This window comes from Lonchura striata, chromosome 2, assembly GCF_050655825.1.
Source record: "Lonchura striata isolate lonStrDom1 chromosome 2, ASM5065582v1, whole genome shotgun sequence".
Taxonomy (NCBI): domain Eukaryota; kingdom Metazoa; phylum Chordata; class Aves; order Passeriformes; family Estrildidae; genus Lonchura; species Lonchura striata.
The window spans coordinates 129,847,392-129,859,594 of NC_140704.1; the positions used below are offsets into that span (position 1 = coordinate 129,847,392).

The 12,203-nt window shown below is 36.3% G+C and overlaps 1 protein-coding gene across 12 annotated transcripts in view; it reads left to right on the forward strand.

The window, feature by feature from the left end:
• The window catches only part of RALYL (RALY RNA binding protein like), a 372,476-nt gene that overhangs the window by 298,380 nt on the left and 61,893 nt on the right, over positions 1-12,203 (forward strand). The gene's annotated exons all lie outside the window — the stretch shown is intronic.

The window sequence follows — 12,203 nt, forward strand, 5'->3', positions numbered from 1 at the left end:
CCAATGGCACAGTGCAATGTTTACCAAAATTATAATGAAATCTATTTATTAATGCTCTCACTCCTAGTACTATTATCAGTAATTTTTTTTCATAATTGAGTGTTATTTCAGCTTTTAGTCCTTATGATTCAGTTCTTGGCTATGGCCTCATTTTTTGTTTGCAATGATCATTGAAATAACTAACAATTTCAGAGCAACAAAATTGGTTTCTCACAGATTTTTCTATCATGGATGAGAACCAAGTTCTGACAAAAACTGGATTTCTTCCTTGGCTGTTCAGGAGGGCGTTGACAGTATGTTTCTCCTACCCCCAGGTGCTTTTTGTCATAGACAAAAACAAACTTGAGGAAACATCCACTTTTTTTGTGAAAATCAATTATGTTTAGTGAAGCATTACAGATTGTTACGGCTACAATGCCCACATGTATTTCTGCTCAATAAACCTTATATCTCATAAAAGTACTACAGAATTTATGCTCCAGATCCATGGAAGGAATTAGGGCTGATTTCTACTGTATATGAAAATTAGGTAGATTGGCTCTGAGAGCAGCACCTCAGGAGTGAAGTCAGACACACTTGAGCAGTATTTTTCATGCCTTGTCTGGTCTGAAAGATTCAGATGGAAATTTGAGGGTGGCATCTCAGAATAAAACAACCAGAAGCATTTTAGGTCTGCACCTCCATGCTACACAGAAGAGATTTGAAGTTTTATTATATAGCTGTCCTTAGCTGAAGTGGTAGAAAAATGAGTTTTGGAGAAGAGACTCCCTGTTTCATCATTACTCTCAACGGCAAACTACTAAACTCTGTAGGTGTTCCTGGTAACCTTGGTCTACCCTGTTCCAGAATATCAAAAGATTTTGAAAGATGTTCTGTGATTTTTGGCATTTGCATTCATTTCTACCTCTGAGCTTTTATAGGCTTTCTCATAAATACCTGTTCTGCAGAAAAGATAGAGATAAGAGAGACCTGTGGAAAGTTCTAAAGGAATTTTAAAGAGGAAAAATATCTTAGATTGTGTCCTTTCACAGCTGTAGTGCAAACTATTTCTCTAGAAGATCATGAGGCTTTTATGAGCAACTAAGAGAATCCTTCCATTTCTCCCTTCATCTCAATTTTCCCTCTGCCCTGACCTTGTAAGACCCCACCTGGAGTACAGTGTCCTGATCTGGAGTACTAAGCACAAGAAAGGACTTACAGGGGGCTTATAAAATAGAACAACTTTTTACATGGGCAGATAGTGATAGGATAAAGGGGGATCAATTTTCAACTAAAAAGGGAGGGATTTAGATTAGATGTTAGGAAGAAATTCTACACTCAGAGGATAGTGAGGCATGGGAACATATTGCCCAGGGTTGTGGGTGTCCCATTGTAAATATTCAGGGCAAGTTTGGATGGGGTCCTGAGCAATCTTATCTGGTGGATGGCATCCCTGCCCATGGTGAAATGGTTGTAACTAGATGACCTTTAAGGTTCCTTCCAACCCACTCTATGGTGTGGACCCTTCCAACCCAAACCATTCTATGATTGTATGATAGCAAGGATGTGAGAAGATCAGTGATTATTAAAGTTTTGGCAACACTGGGAATATTTACTTATTTTAGAACATTGCAACTGGATCTGACTGGGATGGAGCTAACTTTCTTCATAGGATCCTGTAAGTGTTTTGGATTTGTTGCTAAAACACGTCAATGTTTTGGCTGTTTCTGAACAGTGCTTGCACAGCCTGATGATTTTCTCATTTTCCTATTCTGCTTTTGTAATTAATAGGCTTGGTGTGGGCAAGAAGTTATGAGGAAATAGATCTGAGAAAGCTGATCCAACCTGGCCAGAGGAATATTCTCTCATATAGTCAGAAATAAAAATTGGGAAGGTTTTTCTTCCAAAGCAGCTGTTGCTTGGAGATTGCCTGGACTGCTTATGCAAGGTGGAAAGTAATTGCCTTTGCATCACTTGGACTTTTTTCCCTTCTCCCTTTCCCTATCACACTGCAAATATCTCAGTCTGTGAGGCTTTTTAACTTTTGATCTCTCATTCATCCTGATAGGGGACGATGGTAGGGGAGTGAGACAGTGACTGTGAGTGCTTAGCTGCTGGCCAGGATCCACCCATGACACTGAGACAGACCCGAGGGAAGTGGTTACATTAGATTTGATTTGCACTAAGAGAGTCATTGGTCAAAAATGTAGTGGTCACAAAATAGTTACTGTTAAAAGGAAGGACTGTAAGTAGAAAGAGGATAATGGATTTCAGAAAGGACAGAATTAAATAAGCTCAGAGATCTGGTGAGTAGAAAGATTCTTGGAAAGAAATTTGAAGGACAAAAGAAGTGCAGAAAATCTTGCACTGAGTGTGCTTAAGGTAGAACACAAAATTCTCCAGAAGCAGAAAAAAAATCAAAGAAATAATATGACAGCATCAACTTTCTCTAACATTCTAATAATTGAAAAGGAATAGTACAAAATGTGGAATCAAAACACCATGACTGGAAGTAGAAAAGCAGAGTCAATCTACAGGATGTCAGAAAGGTTAAAGCACAAAATAGTATAAAAGGTAACAAAAAAATGTCATTAGAGTAACATCCTCTGATTTTTTAGTTAGGAGGAAAAGAGAGCAGATGATACAGAAAAGATTTCTTTTACTTCATCAAAAGTAGTTAGCTGACCACCTGTTAAAAAAAATCAATTTTACCAGAGGGTATGCAATAAACAAATTGGCTAACCAATGTTTCACTACGTGAATTTGATGGAAATTATCTGATAGCATTCACTGTAGTGTGTTCAAAGGACTAGCTGAATCTATGTGTGTACTATTAGTGATTTTTTCCAAAAACTTACGGAGGTCTTGTAAGGTAAAGAAACAGTGGGTATGGGAAGGTGTTATACCTTTTTTTATGCAGAGGAGATCCAGAAAATTATTAGATGAGACTAGCTGTGATTCTAAGAAATGTACTAAAACACATTATTAGAAACCAATATATCAAGATCAAGAAGTTAATTAATTGGTTAAAAAATCATATTATGCTGAAGCAATAAAATTTCCTTCTTTGACAAGACAGTAAATTTAATGTAGAAAGAGATGTGCTATAAAGTCATTGTCATGGTTTAGCAACGGCACTCCCAATTTAGTACCTTCTGAGACCCTCCCAAATGAGATTCCACTTGCTCACTCACATCCCTTTCCTTCCCCCTTCCTGCCCCAGGGATAGAGTTGAGAATTGGAGGCACAAAGGGGTGAAAATTGCAGTTTGAGACAATAACTATATACTGGAAACAGCAATGAGATTAAAAAAAAAAAAAAAGTTAACAGTAACAGCAAAAATATTAATGACAAAAGGTATAAGACAAAAACTATTTACACAGAAAGCCCATGACCAATTCCAACCAGCTTTTCCACACCACACCACACTTTCTTCCAACTGGAAAAAGAATGCCTTTCTTTCCAGAAACCAGAGAAAAAGTTCTTTTCCCCTGTCCCTGGCAGTGATGTAAAATGTTATTCAACAATATCTGGGTGGTGGCCAGGCCCATTCAGCAGAGCACACAGCAGCCCACAACTCCTGAGCCCAGGCAGTTCAATCCGTGGGCTCCGTCTCCCGGTAGCTGGGACCACAGGCACACACCACCACTCCTGGCTGCTGTAAAAAGATAACTCTGTCCTGGACGACACTTGGACAGTCATCTAAACAAGCTTTGACACTTTTCAGTTTTCATAAGCATGTTCAGGAAAGTTTTCTAGAAGTAGCTGTCTTAAGGTAGACATCCAGTGGAAAAAACAATGACTGTGTACAACAGAGTACTAAGGATAACAACTATTTACTTTTCAGTTTCCTTTGTTACAGGTTTTTAAATGGTATTTTTCATATGTGAGACAATATAAAGAACAATTTAAAGATAAGCAAGCAGGACTGCTGCACAGACCAGACTTGCAGGATTTTATTTGCTTGTGTGTCCAAGTCGTTAGATTATTTTTTTTAATATCTCAGTTCAGGATCTACATTATGTTATTTTAACTTTTCTAGTTTTATGATGTGTGTGAAAATAATCTCATTTAATCTTACCTATGTGAAATCTAACATAAACCTAAATGTGAGACACATAACCCTTTTCAAGTTCAAGACAGATAACTAAATAAAAAAAGGACTTCCATTTTTTGTTTAGGCTTTAAAACAATTTTGAGATCATTCAGTCTTTGCTTCAGAAAGCTGTTAAGCACATTATTCATTTTAAGCATGTTCACTGAATATCTTAAAATGTACTTAGAGTAGGAATCAGCTAAATTCTGACAAAGCTATAAACTCCATCAGCATCCATCCTAATTTGCATTATTCAGTATGTGAGGGGGGACCTAAACCCCAGAATATTCAAAATTGTTCTGAATTTTCTTTTTAGCACACCACTTTTTCAGAAAATCACACACTTAAAAAATCTGCATTTTACAATTGTTTCGCATCTTGTTGTACTGGTCTAGCCTACAGCAAAAATTAACTGTACCAGCAGCACATCTTAGTATCTTTCAAACACAAGGTGAAGATTAAAGGTGCTGACAGAAATGTGTTAAAGCAGTCTTTGTAAGCAATGTTTTGGTAAAATAAAACATCACACTTTGTCTTTTTAATTTAGTGGTGTTTTGATCAGTATTTCACTAAAGGAACTCTGTGTCACCATATGAAAGCCCATTTACAGTTTTTTTCCTGTGTTTACTCTCCAACATACCAAAGCATAATGAACCATAAGTAGTCTGATGGACTGTTATTCTGCATCTCTCCATCATAAAATGCTTTAATTATTTGTTGTTAATTTCAGTGCACTGCCATGTTATATGGCATATTAAATATATGCCTGAAAACTTTTTCTCCATTTTGGAAGCCTTTGTTTCAGTTCACTCTGGAGGCTGTTGATGGTGTGCAACCATTCCCTGCTGCTCAAGGCGTGGACCCAACCCCAGGACAGGTGGAGCAGAGCCACCCTGCACATGCTGACTGTGGCTGGCCTTCCCTCAGGACATGCAGCGTGTCCTTTCTCTATGGCTGACAGCTTGGGAGCTGGCTAAAAATCATATCTGACACCCTTCTTGGTAGTAACAAGGTTGAGAGGGTTTGAGAAGGATGACAAAGACACCTGCTTTTGAGTCTTGAAAAAACAAAACCAGTGTGCTACAGGCTGGCATAATGGTGCCATTTTATTGCCATAAAAATGAGCACAATTACTGCAGGCTCTGCTGCATGAGGTGGTGGTGGGGATCTGCTGGAGATCACATGGGGCAGGAGGAGTCAAAACCAGTGTGGTGGTACTGGTACAACTGAGAGCACAGCATCCCATATCACATCCAAATCTGCTTTCTGAGAAAGCTAGTTACTTGACAAATCCCCAGGGTCAAAGTGATATTTGTACAGTGTGGCAAAGCAGGGGACTAGGATTTGGAAGAAAAATGGAAAGGCAAGTTACTGGGCGCTGCCAGGGTATCTAGTCAATCTCTTTGCTCTATGCAATTTAGCATTATAGTTGACCTACAAACTTTTTCAAGACTGTTTTATCCAAGAAAAATAATCCCTACATGGATTATTTTCATCCTTGCCAGACTTCAAGCTTCTCTGGAATGCCACAAGCAAAACTGGCTGGCCTCAGTGTCACATCTTGAAGACTCAGCAAGGAGTGACTATCCCTAGTCCTCCACTATTCCTATTGTTGTCTGGGAATGAAGCTGGCTAGCCTAAGATCCATCCTGCTGAGGCACATCTTGGAGTGAGAAAATTAACAGAATGGATTTAGTGAATAGATTAAGAAAGACAGGAAAAACTGAGTTAAATAGCCTCTCACTGTGTTGGCTTGCCTGTAACCAGAACGAGCCACTGGTGTTGAGTTCCCACAGCACTGCTCAGATGTAGCACATGGTGATCCTGCAAAGGCTTCCCTCCAGAACAATTTTTTTCCCAGCTATTCTCTGAAATTTCACATGTACAGTTCAGCACTTTCTGAGTGGTATTAGTTAGCACAGTGATTTCCTGTTACCAATCACTTTGTCATGTAATGCAATTGAAATGTATATTTAACACGCCTGATTTAACTTGCTATTAATTGCCTACATTAAAGAGCCTTTACTTTACAATTTCATAACTCCCACGGCCTCTAGAACTACTTTTATTTAAATGTCTCATATTGGCATACTGGAAAGGGATATTTTATTTACATGGTATGGTTATTTTTTATGCCAATGAGAGTTTAACACAAATATTTTATCAATTTCCTCAGTATGTTTTACTTTTATAATCTCTATCACAAAATTGATTGAAGTATATTGCACATCTTCCATTTCCTTTGGATTTTCAGTCTTATAGCAGAGGCTATTGCTTACAGTCATTCTCTGTAAGCCAATTGTGCAAGAATTGCTTGCAGTCATTCTCTACTTGCACTCTGCTTCTTACATTTATTGTAAATATAATTTACAGAGTTTGGTGTGGTCTGGTTTGCCTCAGAGCCATCCATTATTTTGAATTGCTTTTCTGAGCATTCCTGACCACCCTTCATTTCAGGAAAAACTGTGAAAAGGATACTGATGGTAACTTGATTTTGTTGTCTAGTATAGGAATCTTCTTGAGGTCATTACTCCCACTCTAAAGTGTTGACATAAACTCAGTAAGTTCTGTGCCAAACAAGCATTACTACTCCATTAGACTACTTCAGGATTTTACATCATTACTGTAATAGTGTGCTGCTGATAGTATATTATCAATCTTTTAAAACCTGGCATAAAATGATAGTAAATGCATGCATCTTTCTTAATTGAATACTGTCCCAGATTTCCAGCAATGTTTTTCTTTATATCTTTTTTCTTAATGAACTTGTGTGTCCATCATTATTACTAACCTACAAGAAACTAAAGACACAGTCCAGAAAACAGAAAACAAACCTGTTAAAGTATTTACTGATTCTTTACTTTTACATTAAATTGTGTAGATTCCTACTTCATTCTATCCACTGAATGAAAAAAAGTATGCCTATGGAACATAATTTTTCTATGACTGTCATATTAAGTCTATAAGTGATATTTCTCTTGAATCAGTGATTATTTTTCTACAGAAATGTATCCTCCTGTGCTTTTGATTATCCTTCTTTTTGAGAAAAGCTATTTTATTTCAGTACAGTGGAATGGGCCTAATATAAATGTCATTCTGCAGCTCTTCTCCTGACAAAATGTTTAGTTTCCATAAAAAATCCCCACATTTCTAAATATGTTTAAATAGAGAGATTTTAAGTCCAGCAGGATATTATTTACGTTCATTTCATCAAAGAACATTGACAGTGGTCACATTTAAAACAGCAATTACTGTACAGAAAAAATATAATTTAGTTTCAAATTCTTACTTGAACAGTACAAATTTTGCGTGTGTTGAGAATTTAATAGCATTCTCAATTGCATTAAAATTCTTAAAAGGTACAAATACAAAGCTACAGCAGACCCAGTGATTCAGTCTGAACCTTTTGTTTGCTTGTTTGTTTGTTTTCTTTTAATAAAAGGCCCCCATGTCAAGTAACTAATATCACAGGATTTTTTTTAATCTGCTGATGGAAGGCAGTACATGCAGGTCTTAATTTCTAAATTATGGTGCTGTAATTGCAATTATTTTGATCCCACAGATGTTTAAAACAGTACACATGCTCAGAGGGGCTGGAAAAGGCAGACAGAGGTTTAAGTTTGCCCTTTCACATTATTCAGTGTATGATTGTGCAGCACTTCATAGTTTTAGAGGGGGGGTGGAAATGGGGGAAAGAAAGATATCTCAGGTCCTTAGCAACATCCAGGAAAAACTTTTGTTTCTCTTTATTTTGAAATAAATCACAGATAAAGAAAAAGACCAAAAGATATAAAATGAAACTGGCATCTTGATTTCTTCATTCAGTCATATTTTTCCAAATCTGTCAGGTAACTCCAACAACAACTAGACAACAAAACTTTTTTTTTTTAATCTTCCTATTCACTATTATACAAATACTGCTAACTCCCATTAAGAAGGGGACTAGGGCAGGTTTTACCTCTCAGATCATCACTATATGATAAATCTTACATTTTTCTAATGTTTGTTTGCTTTTATTCATCATGAGTTTTTAAATGGTGGCCTTGACACAGATCTGTTTAGAAGTAAAGACTAACACTTGTCTTTGTAACAATCTTCCTTCGAGTTATTCCTTAGACTTATACAGTATCTCCTCAGGTTTCTTTTCCTTTGTTAAGAGGATGTGACTCCATCTTATATACATCTGCATAGGAGATGCATCCCTCTTCCTATCTCAGTACTATTCCTCTTGCATAAGGTGATATACGGTATCACATGAATGATGTCTTCTTCCACAAAAGCCCAGACACCACAAACACATTCATGCTCAGAGATTAGCAAATTTTGAGAATCAGCTGTTCACTTATTATTGTTGGGTTTTTTTCCTGGTATTTAATTTTCTTTTCTTATTTTTTTCCTTCTGCTAGGAAACCTGAAGCAATATACTATAGATAAAGTATTTAACTGTAAACTTATATCTTTTTTTTAATGGTTTTTAATCACTGTTTATACCACAGTAGAACAGAAAACATATCCAGAATCTTCTGATGGCATTGAAATTATTATGACTCCTTTCTTATCCAATTGAAATAATTACAACCCCTTTCTTATCTGAGAATTCTGGCTGCTAATATGAATGTGAAAACTTTGGCTTATAAATCAAAAAGGAAATTCCTAAAAGATCCAGAGTATTGATGAGTTTGCCTGCAGGCAAACAGAAATAGTAGCTTTAGTCATGCATTTGCTTTAAGTCTTGACAGCCTGAGGCCTATTCTTATCCCTTATTGTATGTGAGATTTCTACCCTTTATTACTGCATGGATTCTTGCATTTAATTTAAGAAATAATCACTTTGGATTCAACGTTGTTTTCCATATGAAGGTGATGTCTTCTGTAGGTATTCTGCTGTATTTCAGTTAGGCTAAAAAGATTATTGCTTCAACATATTAAAAAAAGTCAGAAACTGACAACATGCATTTTTCTATATTTGAGATTTGGTGAAGAAGGCATCATGGAAACAGTATCAAGAGTTGCAGACACTGCTGTTCAGAAACTGTCCAATTAAGTCTTGGGTTCATGAGAGAGACTAGAGAAGGGCCTGTCTTGGCATTGCAAATGAACAGACGAATTCTTCATTTTCAGGAATTTAGTAAACCCTTAATTGCTGCAGTAATCAGAGATGCAGAATGCTGTGCTTCAGAGAACCACTTAGTGGACATGCAATTAGACACTGGTTCTCACATAATGTAACACCTCTAATTATATAGAAGGCTGTAATTTGGTCTGGGAGCTGCTGGTGTACTGCAAGGGCATTATTTAAGTGGCTGATGGAGAACAGAAATATGATGCTGGGTTATAAATTTAGTACTCTCTGAATACATAAGGAAGTTTGGATAAGCAAGAAACTGTAACACATTTTAAAGTCTTATGAATTATATTAGAAGAAGAAATTTAAAGTATACTTAATTTGAAAGAAAATGGATTGTTAAGTAAAATTACAAATAGCATGGAAGGCTGTGTGAAACACAGAGGGAAAATAGCAACATATTATTATGCGGTGAATTATAAAAATAAAATTGCCATGATGCTTTATCTCTTGGTGAATTCTGTTAATCTTGGAGCATACTGTCTGAAAATATGTTATCCACCCTACCAGAACTGATACTTAGTGCTGTTGATTCATAATGTCAAATGTAATTTTATTCTTTAAAGCATAGGTTACAAATTGCATGCCTTTTTGGTATTACATGCCAGTATTCCCAAAACCTCTGGCAAAATTATTGGCTATTTTATTGAAAAAAAAAATTCATCATAATATGTGATTTGAGTCCTAAAAACTGAACATCTTCTAATACCTATTGACTTAAAAATGTATATTGCACTTTTCAGATTTGCATGAGTGAGATTATTCTAGGAAACAGCATGACAAATATGAATCTTACATTGTTAGAGAAGTGACCCTCCTGTAACTGCTTTAAAGTGTTAGTAGTGTCATTGAGGGAAAAAGGATATTAAGCCTCTACCCTTGGGATCCTCAAAGGCAATGCTTACATTAACCTTCATCTCTTTGTGACTGCAAATAGCCATGCAGCAAAGTAGTATTGATTGTGTGCATTAGATCAGTCAACACTGTTTTGTTCAACCCACTCTGAAGAAGCCACTCTAGATGCTTAGATCACTGCATACTGACCTGAGTGTTCTTACTCTGCTTTACAGCAGAAGAGGGTCAGGTGAAATCAATTTCATTGTAAAGGATGATCAAACCTGTAAGGAACAGATGTCTAAGGCACACTACTTAGAACATTATATTTTTCTCAAAATTCTGTCTTTTGCTTAGAGCATAGCTTTTTTCAAAATTGAGCAAAGAAAAATTGACAGCAGCATGGAGTTATCTTCATTCTTATTTTTTTTTTCCTTTACTTTCTTTAACAAAGATATCAAATTGACCACTGTTTGAGTTTGAGTTTGGGAAACTTGCAAGAATCTTACTGTAAATCTGAGTGTGAATTACTTCACAACTGAAAATATCACACAGTGATGTATGGGTTAAACACAGTTTAGCTTTAGCTTTGGCAACAGAAGACTTCTCTTGGGTGTCATGGGAGGAAACTGGAATCCATTATTATCTAAGAAAGTTTTCAAATGTAGAGTCTGAATCAATTTCACTCTAAATTACAATTTAGTTTTCCTCAGACATACTACCAGGATTTAGTCAACTGGAGAATCCATGCCACTGGGTTATCTTGGCAAGTTTTGGATTCACAAAGAAGGATACAGCAAGATCTAACATGTCAAATCAGATAGGATACAGCTTTTAAATTACTTAGAATTTTTAGTTTTCCCTCTCTTCTTGCTGCCTAAAATTTAGGCCACCCATTTAAGAATATTATTGGAAACCACTTCCTTTTTACCTCTAGTTCCCCTGAGTTCTCCATGTCTCCCTTTCCTACAACATCCCCAAAACCCTTCCATCCCTTGTTATAACACCATTCAATATCCGCTATGACAATGTACATTTCTACGAGTATATCAAAGCCAACTTTTGCATATGCAGGGTTAAGCCTCATCCTAGCCTCTTGCAGCTGGGAAAGCTAGCCCAGGGGAGAGGCAGACTCTCTAAAGCACTTCCTCCCTGTACAAAAAGATACCTTTTATTCAGTTTTATAACTATCAAACTTCAAACCCCAAACAGATTATTAATTCCATTCTTCTAATGGCAAAAAGGTTATCTATCCTAGCTACCCATGGGGTTAAAAATCCTAGAGGCTCCAGAAACTTGCAAATATGACAAGAATTTAATGTTTATAAATGATGTAAGATACACATTTTGCTAGGAAACTAGCTGAATTTGGTCATCTCCTATGTACATCTGATACATCTGGTATATGTGCTACAAATCTGTACAGGCTGACATCAGGTATTATCAACAGCATCCTGTGCTAAGTGTTCTCTCAAAATCTTTTCCTACAGATAGTGCTGTGGCACTGCCCTGTCCTGGGGTTAGGTGCTAAGTAGAACTGGCTACATAAAATGCACTGTACCAATAGTCAGTGTTTTTGCAGCATTGTTTAAAAATATAATAAAATTTAATTTAATTAATTAAAAAACCTTGCACACATTTTCTGTTGTCCAGACATGTAAAATACTTAAAATGGTTTACACACACACACACACACACACACATATATATATATATATACACGTATGTATATGTATATGCATGTATGTATGCATATATGTATGTGTATATATATATATGTATGTGTGTATATATATATATATATATATATATATATATTCTGGGCCAAAATTCCATTTTTTTCACTTGAAAACACTGAAAAGACTAAAGGCACCTCCATCTTGTTGCAAATCAAATGCAAAGTGCATGAATGCAAACCAAACCCAAAGGTGAGCAGAAGCATTCCTATACAGAAAATCAAGCTGTCCTACAGGGACAAACGATAATTTCAGTTTTCTCTATCACAAAAAATTAAGCTGTGTAAAATCCATATCACCTACAAATGTCTTGGGAAGTTAGCTTCTTCTGGGTACAACTTTTTCCTCATGGACTTAGAGAAAAGCTGGTGCTTCAAGAAGTGATCTAAGTTATTATCAATCTCAAATAATAAACCGAGTCAAAAAAGTCACAA